The 16,607-nt window shown below is 41.8% G+C and overlaps 2 long non-coding RNA genes across 2 annotated transcripts; both read right to left on the bottom strand.

Annotated features, from left to right (window-relative positions):
- Positions 1-8,479: 8,479 nt before the first annotated feature.
- On the bottom strand, positions 8,480-9,493 carry LOC308074966. Its single transcript, XR_013932145.1, has 2 exons — positions 9,288-9,493; positions 8,480-8,630 (listed from the first exon to the last, which is right to left on the bottom strand). It is a non-coding gene; the product is annotated as an uncharacterized lncRNA (long non-coding RNA).
- Positions 9,494-14,461: 4,968 nt separating this feature from the next.
- On the bottom strand, positions 14,462-15,750 carry LOC308074403. Its single transcript, XR_013932103.1, has 2 exons — positions 15,557-15,750; positions 14,462-14,612 (listed from the first exon to the last, which is right to left on the bottom strand). It is a non-coding gene; the product is annotated as an uncharacterized lncRNA (long non-coding RNA).
- Positions 15,751-16,607: the final 857 nt, after the last annotated feature.

Here is a 16,607-nt window from a genome sequence, read left to right as displayed (position 1 = left end):
ACTGTCTCTCTGTATTCTATGATCCTATAGTTTACTGAGACACTACACTGTCTCTCTGTATTCTATGATCCTATAGTTTACTGACACACTACACAGTCTCTCTGTATTCTATGATCCTATAGTTTACTAGCCTGAGGCTACGAGCTCAATCCATGGTCTTGAAGGGCGGACCCAAACACAGCCGCCCGGATTTGTGCGTGGCTTCCTATTGCTTCACCAATCTATGTCCCCGCCTCCCCTCCCCTCCCCCCCTCGGCCTGTGCACGGAGCACGCTGACGTCACCAAATTTAGAGCGACGCCCCTCTGCACTCTGATTGGTTAGGAGATAACAAGGTCCAAGCATGGCTCCTGCATGGCTCCCCCAGGCTTTTTTTCTTTTGTAACAAAAAAAAAAGCCTGGGTTTCCGAGGCTAATAGTTTACTGACACACTACACTGTCTCTGTATTCTATGATCCTATAGTTTACTGACCCACTACACTGTCTCTCTGTATTCTATGATCCTATAGTTTACTGACACACTACACTGTCTCTCAGCAGCAGAAGCAGCCTGTACCCCCCAGGCCAGTTTCTCTACAGAAACTACAGCAAGATTCAGATGGAGGAGCAGGAGGCGTTTGCAGACGGTTTGGCCAAAGCTCTGGACGACCTCCACCAGCAGAACCATCTGAACCTACCATCCAGATCCATCTCCTCCTGTCACCGCCGTCCTACCGGATCTGCCACCGCTCTACACCAGCCTAAACAGCTACGCAACCAGCTCTCCACTGGTTCCCTTCCCACCTCCCCATCATCATCACCCGACAACGAAGATTGATGAGCCTCAAACGGTCCCTGACGTCCAGATCAGTGGAGGACAAGATACACCATGATATTTATAGTGATATGATATAATGTTTATTTATAGTGACATGATATAATAATACACCATGATATTTATAGTGATATGATATAATGTTTATTTATAGTGACATGATACACCATGATATTTATAGTATAGATTCACAATAAATCTCAGTTAGAGAATACCAGCATCACGGAACCCTTTTAAGGCACTTTTATTTATATATTTTAAGCATGGTAGTATGCTGCAGAACAGATAGCAACGTATGCGTTTCGGCGTTAAGCCTTCATCAGCATTGTGTGTGTGGGCAAGAACTGTCCTATTTATAGTGTCCGGGTAAGACTGTACATGGACAGGGGAAGTTGTTGGTCTCTACATGGACAGGGGAAGTTGTTGGTCTCTACATGGACAGAGGAAGTTGTTGGTCTCTACATGGACAGGGGAAGTTGTTGGTCTGTACATGGACAGGGGAAGTTGTTGGTCTGTACATGGACAGGGGAAGTTGTTGGTCTGTACATGGACAGGGGAAGTTGTCTTACCCGGACACTATAAATAGGACACTTACGTTGCCCACACACACACAACGCTGATGAAGGCTTAACGCCGAAACGCGTACGTTGCTGTCTGCTTTGCAGCATACTACCATGCTTAAAATAAATAAATAAAAGTGCCTTAAAGGCGGTTGCCTAAAAGGAGGTTCCGTGATGCTGGTATTCTCTTACTGAGATTTATTGTAAAGTTACTTTTCCCATTAAGTACACACTTAAAGGGTCTGTTCAAAAATTAAAGGAGATTTGCACCCCCTTCCTTGACTGTTACGATAGTTTGCGGGTGCCGCTTGATGAGGAGACCTAAGTGTGGGCACTAGGCGAGACAGCAGGGTTCCCACCCACCCTCAAAACAAACATGGGCAAATTCTCCTTCTACAGCACTGCCACCCAGGTTTGGAATACTTTAACCCCATCCCTCAAAAAGTGCAGATCGCAGGGTTCTTTTAGAACAGCCCTGATTGGGCTGCAGCCCTAATTCACCTTTCAGTAGGCAAAGAAAGGAGGTAGTACTATTTTCCCATTAGACAGACGACCCCCCCCCCCCCCCCCGTTCTTGTTGTTTTATTTTCTTTTTTCACCCTTTTTTATTTTTTGATGTACATGTTATCTTTTACCTGTTTTTTTTTTTGTAACGATATTTTAACTGTGGTGCCACTATGTCTATGAATTGAATACAAAGGCCCTCATTGGAAACAACACCGCAATGACTTATGAACGGACCTTTTAGACAAAGTATTTTAAATGTAACTGTGCTGTTTTACATGTTTGCCTAATAAAATATTCAATCAATCAATCAATCCCCTTTCTTTCCCCCCCTTCCCTCTCTTCCTTTTCCCCTCTTTTTCTCTCTTTATTATTACTATTATTTTAAAACATTTGTGAATTATACATTGTTTCAATAATAGATAATAGATGTATATTTTGTATTTTGTTAGTTATGTATGCTTATGACAAAATAAATTGTTGCAAGATTTGTATGTTACATTTGTATATATACAAAATAAATTAGAAAAAAACTGTTAAAGATAAAGTTGCTTTTCCCGACCGTGCAATAACGCACAGCACAGCACAGTTCTAAATGTAACTGTGCTGTTTTACATGTTTGCCTAATAAAATATTCAATCAATCAATCAATCCCCTTTCTTTCCCCCCCTTCCCTCTCTTCCTTTTCCCCTCTTTTTCTCTCTTTATTATTACTATTATTTTAAAACATTTGTGAATTATACATTGTTTCAATAATAGATAATAGATGTATATTTTGTATTTTGTTAGTTATGTATGCTTATGACAAAATAAATTGTTGCAAGATTTGTATGTTACATTTGTATATATACAAAATAAATTAGAAAAAAACTGTTAAAGATAAAGTTGCTTTTCCCGACCGTGCAATAAGAAAGTTTATTATTGTTGAGAAGAGTTTGAGTCGTGCTCGCACCCTTTATTTGAAGATGTTCCTTACCGAGCGACGCACCTCCCGTGATTTGGGATGCTGCAGTTTCACCATGACGGACCAGATGAGCTACAAAGTCACATGACAGACCAGATGAGCTACAAAGTCACATGACAGACCAGATGAGCTACAAAGTCACATGACAGACAAGATCAAAGTCACAGACGTGACGTGGTTCTGCATCGCTTTGACTCCATCCATCCATCCAGGGGCCTGTTCCTCAAAAGGTGAATTAAAAAAGCCTGGCCTTAAGCCAATTCCAGGCTTGACAAAGTCGGTTCCGAAAAGCCTCGTCTATTCCGTTCCTCAGACGCCAAGCCAGGCTGAAAAGGAGCAACTTTGTCGAGCTAGGCTATGTCAAGCCAGGCTGTGTCCAGCCAGGATAATGAAGCCAGGCTGAATGGGCGGCGATTCGCCGGCGACGTATTTCTATAAAAGACCATGAACTCGAGCGCAGATTCCTTGAACTTGACCAATCACGGAGTCCAAAACCAGAGCAGCGTTCTTCTCTGTGGCTGAATAGCAGCACTGCAGCAGCTCATGAAATTATACAAGGAAGTAAAATGTATTTAAGCAAGAAAGGAAACGCGACAATAAATAGATCCAGGGAGAAAGCATGGCAAAGTATTGCAAGCACACACTGTGTGTGTGTGTGTGTGTGTGTGTGTGTGTGTGTGTGTGTGTGTGTGTGTGTGTGTGTGTGTGTGTGTGTGTGTGTGTGTGTGTGTGTGTGTGTGTGTGTGTGTGTGTGTGTGTGTGTGTGTGTGTGTGTGTGTGTGTTTGAGACGGACGGGCAACGGGACGAACGGGACGGGACGGGACGGGGGGTGTACTGCGACGGGGGCCACAACGGGACAGGACGGGACGGGGGACGGGGGGGGGGGGGGGTTGACCGCGACAGGGGGCCGTGACCGTGACGGGATGTGCGGGGGGGACGGGACGGGACGAGACACGCAATAAATAACCCCACATTTGCAAGACCACTTTGATAGAGGTTTGGGTTGTGTAGTTACCTTGCCATCATGATGTAACTCCAAAGGTGGACAAGAAATAAAAAATAATTTCTCCATTGACTAGAAATTGATAATTTAAAATATGCTCCTTATTGACTTACAAAGAGGCTCCTTTAAACCCATAACTAATAATTTATATATATATATATATATATATATATATATATATATATATATATATATATATATATATATATATAAATGATTAGTTACGGGTATATGTGTGTGTATGTATGTGTCAGACATTTTTTATAATATATATTTTTTTTTAAATATATTATCAAACATCTAACAACAAGATGAACTATAGTGTTAACTATAACAGAGTGACAATTACATATCACATGAGTCATTGTGAAACAATTATGATTATGATTCATGGTCACACACTATTTCAGTAATTAATTTGATTATATCTTATTGAATTTATTTCATTTTATTTGAATGCAGGGTCATTAAAATGAGTCCATATACAAACACATGTTTTGAATTAACTGTGGAAAAACTTGAAGAACAAGGCACTAGATTAAGTAAGCTTGGCTGTTAGCCTGACTCCTGACCAGGCTAACTTCACAGCTAAATTGCCATGGTAACTAAGCTAGGCTTGCTTCAATTCTCTTTTGAGGAATCGGATAAGGCTAAACCTAGCCAGGGTGAACTGGCTAAACTAATCTTCAAGATAATTCACCTTTTGAGGAACCGACTCAGCTCTAATCCTGGCTAAATTAAGCCAGGATAGGTGGAAAAGCCAGGCTTTAGCTCTAATTCACCTTTTGAGGAACAGGCCCCAGGGAGATTACCGTCTCCAAATGACGCATCTCACCCGATAGAGGACGCTGCGCTGTCGACGCTAAAACACCGTCAACACTATAACCGTTCCTAAATTGTTATGTTCTGAGGCAGAATTGACCATGCTCCACTGGTGTTCACAAGGGCTTTTTTATTTCCACCCAAGGTAGACAACGTGAAAAACTGCAATATAAAACAAATTATATATGTGGGTTGATTAAAGGTCAATTTAAGATTGAGGTAAAGGAGTGAAAGGTTATTCTTTTGTTTCAATAAGAAAAATGACAGATTTCTACAGCCTAAATGGTTCATTATAGCAGTAACAAATCACTGTAATTTTGGTAGCAGTGTAGCTGTTGTCATAAAAGGGCTGTATATTTTTTGTATTTTATTTACACTTTAAATGTGGTTTATATTTGAGTGAAACACTGTATTGATTATTTTTATATGACTGTAGTGCCATCTACAGTTAACACGATGGTGTTACCTGGGCAGTCACATAACACCAATCACTGAACATTGGGTTCACCTGTTATACTAAGATGCCTGTAATCAGTTCTACTGAGTTTCTGAAGAAACTCTGTCATTGTCTTTGAAGAGTCTCTGAAAACTATTACAAATCTAACCTTCTGTGCAGAAGGCGCACACGGTATGTCTTTTGTTATATGTTATCTTTGTATAAATTGTCTTAATTGTTGTTGTATTAGATGTGTTTGCGACAGCTACAAACACTTTGTGAATGAGGCCGGCATGAATGGACCGTATGGTTCTTCCGACAGTATTGAGGTAATAAACACACTACGACAGGTCTGGTTTGATTGAACCAATTTATAAATTAAACTACTTTGACTGTTGTGAAGGAACTGAGGTTGACTTTTAAGAAGCGCTCCTGGTTGTCTGGTGATGATTGTTATGCTCTGACACGAATACGAACACATGAACTCTCGAATATCCAGGCATTATGTGTAATTCTTACCGTTTTTAAATACCCATTACATACTCTGGACGAGACTAATTCCTGGACAGGGCCGGATACAGAAATTATTAACTGGGGGGGCATTAATAAATGCTGGGGGGGCGGCTTCCTTTTTTTTGGGGGGCCCAAAACCATTTGGGGGGTTTTCGGGGGCCCCAAACGGTTCTGCTTCATTTTTCTGTGTGTGGGTTTTGCGAGCAGTCGTCCCGTCACAGTCCCCCCACCCCCCCGCTTCGGAGAGACACTAAGCGGTGCGTGTTCAGGTGGGTCTAAAATGCTGCCCACGGTGCCCACTTACAGTCTATGGTGCCCACCCAATCAAAATAAATAAATGTTACATAAATATTTTATGATTTTTTTTTTTTACCCAAATTTTGATTGGGTGGGCAGGATGCACGTTTGGGTGGGCACTGCCCACCCCTGCCCCCCCCTAGAACCGGCCCTGTTCCTGGAACTGAAAAAAAAACTGATACTCGGGGCATGACTAATTCCTGGAACTGAAAAAAGTTCCAGGAATTAGTCATGCCTAGAGTATGTAATGTTTTAAAAAAAAACCAATACATACTCTGGACATGACTAATTCCTGGAACTGAAAAAAAGTTCCAGGAATTAGTCATGCCCAGAGTATGTAATGGTTTAAAAAAAAACATTACATACTCTGGACATGACTAATTCCTGGAACTGGAAAAAACTATAATACTCGGGGCATGACTAATTCCTGGAACTGAAAAAAGTTCCAGGAACGACTTCAAAGTCAAAACGTTGTTGGACTCGAGGGCATATAGAGGACTGTTTCAGTCTGCCTTTGTCCAGCATTGTCAAGATGTCAAACTGGAAAACGGGTTGTAGATCTGAAAACAGTGCATTTGGAAGTGCCTGGGAAACCAGCTCATTGTTCCCAGTACAGTACACATCACAGTGGTTCAGATGTGTAAGTGATTTCCACCGGGTTGAGCTCGGGAGCGCTTGTTTTGGTTCACTCAACGTCCCGAGTATGTGCATTGTTTTATAAGAAATGTATTTTTAACCATTTAAGCCCTGTTTTACCATTATCATACACATACGCGAATACTAATGAAGCACTCTAATCACTGCCTGATTAGAGTACTATATTAGAGACTAATTCCTGGAACTGAAATTCCAGGAATTAGTCATGCCCCGAGTATGTAATGGTTTAAAAAAAAACATTACATACTCTGGACATGACTAATTCCTGGAACTGGAAAAAAGTTCCAGGAATTAGTCATGCACAGAGTATGTAATGGTTTAAAAAAGAACATTACATATTCTGGACATGACTAATTCCTGGAACTGAAAAAAGTTCCAGGAATTAGTCATGCCCAGAGTATGTAATGGTTTTAAAAAAAAAACATTACATACTCTGGACATGACTAATTCCTGGTACTGAAAGAAGTTACAGGAATTAGTCATGCCCAGAGTATGCAATGGTTTCAAAAAACCGTTACATACTCTGGACATGACTAATTCCTGGAACTGAAAAAAAGTTCCAGGAATTAGTCATGCCCAGAGTATGTAATGGTTTAAAAAAGAACATTACATATTCTGGACATGACTAATTCCTGGAACTGAAAAAAGTTCCAGGAATTAGTCATGCCCAGAGTATGTAATGGTTTAAAAAAAAACATTACATACTCTGGACATGACTAATTCCTGGAACTGGAAAAAAAACTACCTGAAAAAAGTTACAGGAATTAGTCATGCCCAGAGTATGCAATGGTTTAAAACCGCAACCCGCAACAACCAATATTTACAAGCAACTTCACAGAAAAATAAGCCCAAAGACACACTGATTGTTTCCGTATCCTTTCTAGACCGGAAGTACAAACTGCAAAGCAAATTGATCTCATCCACACGTAGTTAAATGGGGCTTAAGTGGTTAATATATATATTTTTAAATAATAATCTAAATCTACAAAGTAACTAGTAACTAATGTTTTCAATTTATTGTAGTGGAGTAAAAGTACCATATTTGCCTCTGAGATGTAGCGGTAAAACTAGTAAAAGTATTGGAAATACTCTGGTTAAGTAAAAATACTTCAAAATTGTACTCGAGTACATGTACTTAGTTACTTTACACCACTGCGCGCGCACACACACACACGTTGAATATAATGTGTTTTTATTGTGTCAGGTCATACATATATATTTTTCATAATCTAACTACGTAACTCTCCTGTCATTCAATAAAAACATTCATTAAACCATGGCAGTACCGTTATCACTATATTTATAATTATTAATATTATACACTATTTATCCTTAACGAGCAGATCATCGCCTCTACACTCCATGACATAATTTAAGGGACAGAAAATACACTTTTCATCTCAACTAGTCTCTCCACCAAGCTTTGAATTCATGGAGATTTGTCATGTTTTTGTCTCATTAATGAGACAATAACTTAATATGTGACCAATAGAAGTGAAGAGGAGACCAACGTTAACGAGAAGCAAAACCACATTAATAAAACATGATCTTAGAACCTGGATCATCAGTGACAGTGAGTGTTCACAGAACACTGTGAGAGTTGTTTTGGATTTTATATTATTATTTTATGTAGTTTTATGTTGGTCTACTACTGCTCCTGTGTCGTCAAATATTCAATTATTGTCTCATGAATGTGACCCAAAAAAATGGCTTCATGGGGTGAACAATAGATTTTTTTTGTTGGTGAACTTTAAGGAATTGTGGATTAAAAAGCTAAACGACATCAAATGTATTTGTACCGTGAATACAAAATCTGTCTGTCTGCCTGCCTGTCTGTCTGCCTGTCTGTGTGTGATGGAGTCCAGAGGTGTTGACCTGCGTCCATATTTGGTCGGCGGGGGGTGGGGGGGCGGGAGAGAGGGCGGAGCAGAAGGCGGGGTCCTGGCGGTCATGTGATCGGGTTCAGTAGCCGGCGGCGTCCAGGTATTGGCCGACCTCCTGAGCACGAATGTTCAGCTTCCCTCCATGGACGCCTGACAGGCCTTTCAATATCACTAGAGCTGGAGACAGGTAGAGAGACAGACAGGTAGAGAGACAGACAGGTAGAGAGACAGACAGACAAAGAGAGGAGAGAAGTAGTACATGTTTGTAAATAAATAAAAAGCATAATGGCGTCCAATTCAACTGGCCCCTGTAAAAAGTCGTGAGCTTGTAGATCGGCTATTTTTGGAGAGTTGGTGTAGAGGGAAAAGTACAGATCAAGTACAGAGCGGTCAAGTTGACTAAATATTGAGAGTTTAAAAAGGTTAACCGTCTGAAAATAAACATTAAAAATGTGATTAAAAAATATATCAAAAAGTTTAATTTGCAACACAATTTTATACAATATGTAGTGGGGGTCCCTGCTTCATCTTTCTCTTAGCTAAGGGGTCCCTGCTTCATCTTTCTCTTAGCTAAGGGGTCCCTGCTTCATCTTTCTCTTAGCTAAGGGGTCCCTGCTTCATCTTTCTCTTAGCTAAGGGGTCCCTGCTTCATCTTTCTCTTAGCTAAGGGGTCCCTGCTTCATCTTTCTCTTAGCTAAGGGGTCCCTGCTTCATCTTTCTCTTAGCTAAGGGGTCCTTGGGCTGAAAACGTTGAAGACCCTTGGTCTAGTCAGTCAGAGTGACAGACAGATAGTCAGACAGACAGTCAGACAGACAGACAGCTACGTGTCTCACCTTGTCCGGTCCTGTACACCCCGATGTTGTATGTCTCTGTCTCGGGGGGCGTGGCCTTGGTCCTGATGTCCATGCTCTTTGCTGATTCGTCCTTGAGGAGGTTCCTCAGCATGGTGCACCTGACTCCGCCCACTGTGAACCCTGAGGTGAACAGAGCGCCTTCATCCCCCACCAGCTTCTTGATCTCCTCTGGCTGAGAGACAGACAGGCAGGGAGACAGACAGGCAGGGAGACAGACAGACAGGCAGGGAGACAGACAGGCAGGGAGACAGACAGGCAGGCAGGGAGACAGACAGGCAGGGAGACAGACAGACAGGCAGGGAGACAGACAGGCAGGCAGGGAGACAGACAGGCAGGGAGACAGACAGGCAGGCAGGGAGACAGACAGGCAGGGAGACAGACAGACAGGCAGGGAGACAGACAGACAGGCAGGGAGACAGACAGGCAGGGAGACAGACAGGCAGGCAGGGAGACAGACAGGCAGGGAGACAGACAGACAGGCAGGGAGACAGACAGACAGACAGGCAGGGAGACAGACAGGCAGGGAGACAGACAGACAGGCAGGGAGACAGACAGACAGGCAGGGAGACAGACAGACAGGCAGGGAGACAGACAGGCAGACAGACAGGCAGACAGACAGACAGACAGACAGACAGACAGACAGACAGACAGACAGACAGACAGACAGGCAGGGAGACAGACAGGGACACAGACAGGGAGACAGACAGGCAGGCAGACAGACAGACAGACAGACAGACAGACAGGCAGACAGACAGACAGACAGACAGACAGACAGGCAGACAGACAGACAGACAGACAGACAGACAGACAGACAGACAGACAGACAGACAGGCAGGCAGACAGACAGACAGACAGACAGACAGACAGACAGACAGACAGACAGACAGACAGACAGACAGACAGACAGACAGACAGACAGACAGACAGACAGACAGACAGGCAGACAGACAGACAGACAGACAGACGGGCAGGGAGACAGACAGACAGACAGGCAGGGAGACAAACAGGCAGGGAGACAGACAGACAGACAGACAGGCAGGGAGACAGACATGCAGGGAGACAGACAGACAGACAGACAGACAGGCAGGGAGACAGACAGGCAGGGAGACAGACAGACAGGCAGGGAGACAGACAGATACATCACTTAGTTGTTTAACCCAGTGGTTTTTCAACCTCTTTCATATAAAGCAGTGGTGGAAAAAGTACTCAAATGTTTTACTTAAGTAAAAGTATCAATACTGCAATGTTGAAGTACTCCGTCACAAGTAAAAGTCCAGAATTCAAAATTTACTTGAGTAAAAGTACAAAAGTATTGGTATCAAAATGTACTTAAGTACCAAAAGTAAAAGTAGTACAGTACTTGAGTAAATGTACTTAGTTACTTTACACCACTGATATTAAGGTCCATTATTTAGATTTAGAGGGCATTTGATGACATTTAGACTCTCAGACCCAAAACTTAGAATATTTTGTTATTGTTGGATTAGATTTTGTCCATAATGTTGTATTGATGTGGTTCCATGTTAACCTTTTTAACAGGAAAACGTTGATTAAGATTCTTCTATAATTGTACACATTTCTTAATGAAGTAATGCAGAGGTTTAACACTAATTTAACTCTTGAGAGTGTAAAATGGAACCAAATGGACCCATAGTTACAGATCTATATGGCCCAGGGTCCATTTGGTTCCCCAACTATCCGTCTCTTAGCTGGGGAGCACCTGGAACCCCCCTCAAGGACCACTGGTGGTCCCTGGACCACTGGGACCAACCGGGAACGCATCTCTGGGTCATTTTTAGATTTATTTGGCTATTCAAAAATAGCAGATCTACAAGCTCATAGCACGGCACCGAGTGACTCAAATCTTTGCTTCAGGGGGAGGGTGTTCCAAATAGTTCTCAAACTGTTTCATGTCAAGGACCACCCAAAATGATGCGTATTTGGCCGTGGATACAACTAACCTGTTTCTCTTACACACACACACACACACACACACACACACACACACACACACACACAAAGCGTTTTGGTTGGCAAACCAAAAGGACTGCATATGAAGGGGCTGTGGCGGCAGGGAATTAATGGAACCTCGACTGATGATGAAAATCTATGCGATGCACCCATATGTACGACACTGCAGAAAAATGACAAACAAAAAAACGTAGTAAAAGAAATGTTTTAAATATGTTATCATTTGTTGTTTTTGCCATACTAGTATGCATCCTGTCTTTACTCTCTGAACAGAGCCGGGGAGACACAGGGGAACGACATGATGTGATGGGCTGATTGAGTCCCCCCCCCCCCCCATCTCAAAATATTTTGTTCCAGGCACCCCCAGAAGCAAAGATTTGAAAAATGCATTCAAAGATGTGCACAAATGTTCATGATTTTTCAAAAATAGCAGATCTACAAGCTCATAGCGTGTCACTATGAGCTTGTAGATCTAATTTTGCTCAAAGCATGTAGCAGATCTACAAGCTCAAAGCATGTATCATATAATGTTCTAATGATCTAACTGTGGATCCAACATGGAGGATGTAATACGTCTAGTTTCCTACTTGTTGTGGCTCAATGCACTGAGCATTAAAATACAAGAAAGTACCACAAATATATGCCTTACAGACCCATTTCAACCAAATGGACCTGTGATGGACCTGTAAGGGTACATTTGGTTTAAATGGAACCAAATGTTGGTTGAAATCGGGTAGCAATCAGCTGGGTAAAACCGAATTTGCCCCGTGGGATCAATTTGAATTGTTATGAGAAGGGTTGGGGTGTGACGTTGCAATGGTCCATTTTGTTCCCCCTAACTGCACAGTGCAGGAGCTTTGAGAGTCTGTCTGCCTCCCTTGAGTCAGTATGACAATATCAGGCTCCCTGTCCACTTCAGAATTGATTTTAAGATTTTAGTGTTTGTTTTTAAAGCCCAAAATGACCTGTCTCCTCCATATTTAACTGAATTGATCACTCCATACGCCCCAACAAGAGCCCTGAGATCGGCCAATCAGTCTCTCCTGGTTGTGCCCGACACACATTTCAGGACCAGAGGAGCTCGTGCGTTCGCCGCGGCCGGTCCCAACCTCTGGAACGCCCTGCCTCTCCATGTTCGCACTGCTCGGTCTTTGACGGCCTTCAAATCCCTATTAAAGACTCATTTTTACTCTATCGCTTTTAATTCAATTTAATTCAAGTCTACCCATGTAGCCTATGATGTTCCCATGTACTGTTTCATTGTATTTTACATTTTGCTTTCATACACATTGAAGCAATGCCTGTCTATGCTACCATGCTCTGTACTGTGAAGCACTTTGGTTCGACCTGTCGATGTAAATGTGCTATACAAATAAAGTTTGATTTGATTTGATTTGATCACCTGTTTGAGACTACTGCCATCTAGTGGGTGTTATTTGCAGGTACAAGATCACAGATGTACAGTAGTGGCATAGATCAGTTCACATGATATTATAATTGTAATGGTCACCTTCAGCCACTAGATGGAGCTCCTTGCTCATCTCCAAGATGTGGCATTCACATTGTGGACTTGATAACAGTTAAGATGAGCTGTAGAATGATTTTAAGATCACATTAATATTAAAATAAATAATAACGTAAATGTATTTTTTTCTTACAACCTTGAAAAATGTGTTTTCATCGTGAAAGCGATAAGTAGGATTTACCAACAGTGGTGGAAAAAGTACTCAAATGTTTTTACTTAAGTATAAGTATCAATACCACAATATAAAAATACTCTGGTACAAGTTAAAAGGCCTGTGTTCAAAATGTTACTTGAGTAAAAGTACAAAAGTATTGGTATCAAAATGTAATTAAAGTACCAAAAGTAAAAGTACAAAATGTTTGAAAATAGCAGATCTACAAGCTCACAACGTGTCGCCATGACCACGAGGGCTTGTAGATCGTCTATTTTCAAATAGCCTATGTATAAAATAGGGCGATAAGTGGTTAATGTATAATGTACTAATTTATATCTGCAAAGTAACTAAAGTGTTCAAATTATTGTAGTGGAGTAAAAGTACAATATTTGCCTCTGAGATGTAGTGGAGTAGAAGTAAAAGTACTGAAAATGAGAAATACTCCAGTAAAGAAAAAATAAAATCCTCAAAAGTGTACTTATAAGTACAGTACTTGAGTAAATGTACTTAGCTACTTTACACCACTGTTTACCAGCGTTTGCCATTTTGAGATGTTCAAGGGATGTCCCCCCTGATCCAGAAGGTGTTGTGAGCATAGTGAACACACAGTGGTGGAAAAATGTACTCAAATGTTTTACTTAAGTAAAAGTACTGCAATGTAGAAAAATACTCTGATACAAGTAAAAGTCGGAATTACAAATTCACGTGAGTGCAAAGGTATTGGTATCAAAATGTACTTAAAGTACCAAAAGTAGAAATTACTCGTTATGCAGAATGTCCCATTTCAAGTTTTCAAATGCATGCAAATCTTTTAGATCTGCTGTTTTCAAACGGCCGAAATGTATATAGAGTGGTTAATGCATGTTTTGTAATAATAATCAAAATCTACAAAGTAACTAAAATTTTCAAATAATAGTGGAGTAAAAGTACAATATTTGCCTCCGAGATGTAATCGAGTAAAAGTACAAGTACTGAAAATTGGAAATAGACTTTATTATTAGGCACATACAAATGAATCAACAGACTCCAAGCTGCTACACTGGACAATTTAAACAATATATCTCTGCACTGTACACGCCTCCAAAAAAAAAAAAGGAAATATTTTTAACAAACATCAACAGACCCTATACTTCAATATATACACAGAGCTGGAAATATGAATCAGCAACTTTGTGGAGAGTGGGAAAGGCAAGTTGTTCAGTTGTTTTGGATTTTATATTATTATTGTATGTAGTTTTATGTTGGTCTACTACTGCTCCTGTGTCGTCAAATATTCAATTATTGTCTCATGAATGTGACCCAAAAAAATGGCTTCATGGGGTGAACAATAGATTTTTTTTGTTGGTGAACTTTAAGGAATTGTGGATTAAAAAGCTAAACGACATCAAATGTATTTGTACCGTGAATACAAAATCTGTCTGTCTGCCTGCCTGTCTGTCTGCCTGTCTGTGTGTGATGGAGTCCAGAGGTGTTGACCATATTTGGTCGGCGGGGGGTGGGGGGGCGGGAGAGAGGGCGGAGCAGAAGGCGGGGTCCTGGCGGTCATGTGATCGGGTTCAGTAGCCGGCGGCGTCCAGGTATTGGCCGACCTCCTGAGCACGAATGTTCAGCTTCCCTCCATGGACGCCTGACAGGCCTTTCAATATCACTAGAGCTGGAGACAGGTAGAGAGACAGACAGGTAGAGAGACAGACAGGTAGAGAGACAGACAGACAAAGAGAGGAGAGAAGTAGTACATGTTTGTAAATAAATAAAAAGCATAATGGCGTCCAATTCAACTGGCCCCTGTAAAAAGTCGTGAGCTTGTAGATCGGCTATTTTTGGAGAGTTGGTGTAGAGGGAAAAGTACAGATCAAGTACAGAGCGGTCAAGTTGACTAAATATTGAGAGTTTAAAAAGGTTAACCGTCTGAAAATAAACATTAAAAATGTGATTAAAAAATATATCAAAAAGTTTAATTTGCAACACAATTTTATACAATATGTAGTGGGGGTCCCTGCTTCATCTTTCTCTTAGCTAAGGGGTCCCTGCTTCATCTTTCTCTTAGCTAAGGGGTCCCTGCTTCATCTTTCTCTTAGCTAAGGGGTCCCTGCTTCATCTTTCTCTTAGCTAAGGGGTCCCTGCTTCATCTTTCTCTTAGCTAAGGGGTCCCTGCTTCATCTTTCTCTTAGCTAAGGGGTCCCTGCTTCATCTTTCTCTTAGCTAAGGGGTCCCTGCTTCATCTTTCTCTTAGCTAAGGGGTCCCTGCTTCATGTTTCTCTTAGCTAAGGGGTCCCTGCTTCATCTTTCTCTTAGCTAAGGGGTCCCTGCTTCATCTTTCTCTTAGCTAAGGGGTCCCTGCTTCATCTTTCTCTTAGCTAAGGGGTCCCTGCTTCATCTTTCTCTTAGCTAAGGGGTCCCTGCTTCATGTTTCTCTTAGCTAAGGGGTCCCTGCTTCATGTTTCTCTTAGCTAAGGGGTCCCTGCTTCATCTTTCTCTTAGCTAAGGGGTCCTTGGGCTGAAAACGTTGAAGACCCTTGGTCTAGTCAGTCAGAGTGACAGACAGACAGTCAGACAGACAGTCAGGCAGTCAGACAGACAGACAGCTACGTGTCTCACCTTGTCCGGTCCTGTACACCCCGATGTTGTATGTCTCTGTCTCGGGGGGCGTGGCCTTGGTCCTGATGTCCATGCTCTTTGCTGATTCGTCCTTGAGGAGGTTCCTCAGCATGGTGCACCTGACTCCGCCCACTGTGAACCCTGAGGTGAACAGAGCGCCTTCATCCCCCACCAGCTTCTTGATCTCCTCTGGCTGAGAGACAGACAGGCAGGGAGACAGACAGGCAGGGAGACAGACAGACAGGCAGGGAGACAGACAGGCAGGGAGACAGACAGGCAGGGAGACAGACAGGCAGGCAGACAGACAGACAGACAGACAGACAGACAGACAGACAGACAGACAGACAGAAAGTTGAAAGTCTACAGCAAACACCTCTCCCCCTGACAGAATGACTGAATCTACTAGATTCACTGATGATCAGGGTTCATTATGACACAACTTTTTTGAGTTTTAGGTTATTGTTAAAAACCATCTGTTGAAAAAAAAAACATGCAACAGATGGTTGGAGAGCAAACAGAGGGATGTTTAATGTTATCAAAACACATATTCGTTATTGTCATATCTTAAAGTCATTTATCAATTTCAGAAGACCAAAACTGGCAGTTTTAATCAAGAGTGTGAACCTGGCTCAGAGTTCAAACAAAATAAGAGCAATACACTTAAACACAGAATTGATTATGAATATAAAGACAAAGGCTAATTAACTAATTGTTTATGAGTGAGTTAGTCTGCAGAATCTGTAGTGGATGTGTGTAAAGCAGTGGTTTTCAAAGTGGGGTCCAGGGGACCCTCATGGTTTCTTGAGGGGGTTCTGAATGTCCCCTTACATTTCTGTAACTCCCGAGAGTGTACACAATGTAACCAAATGGACCCCTAATGGTCCATTTGTACACTCTCAGAGATATGGGGGTCATTGAAATTAAAATGTCTTAGAAGTAAGGAGTTGGATGATGGATGCAAACCAAAAGACAAAGCCAAAATGTGAGAGGGGAGAATGAGAGACTCCAAAAGTAATGAAGAATGCTGTCACTATGCGAGTCAGGAGGGAGT

Source organism: Gymnoscopelus braueri (genome assembly GCF_963280865.1).
Source record: "Gymnoscopelus braueri genome assembly, chromosome: 19".
Taxonomy (NCBI): domain Eukaryota; kingdom Metazoa; phylum Chordata; class Actinopteri; order Myctophiformes; family Myctophidae; genus Gymnoscopelus; species Gymnoscopelus braueri.
The sequence above is the reverse complement of the archived record's forward strand: the minus strand, read 5'-3'. Positions and strand labels throughout refer to the sequence as shown.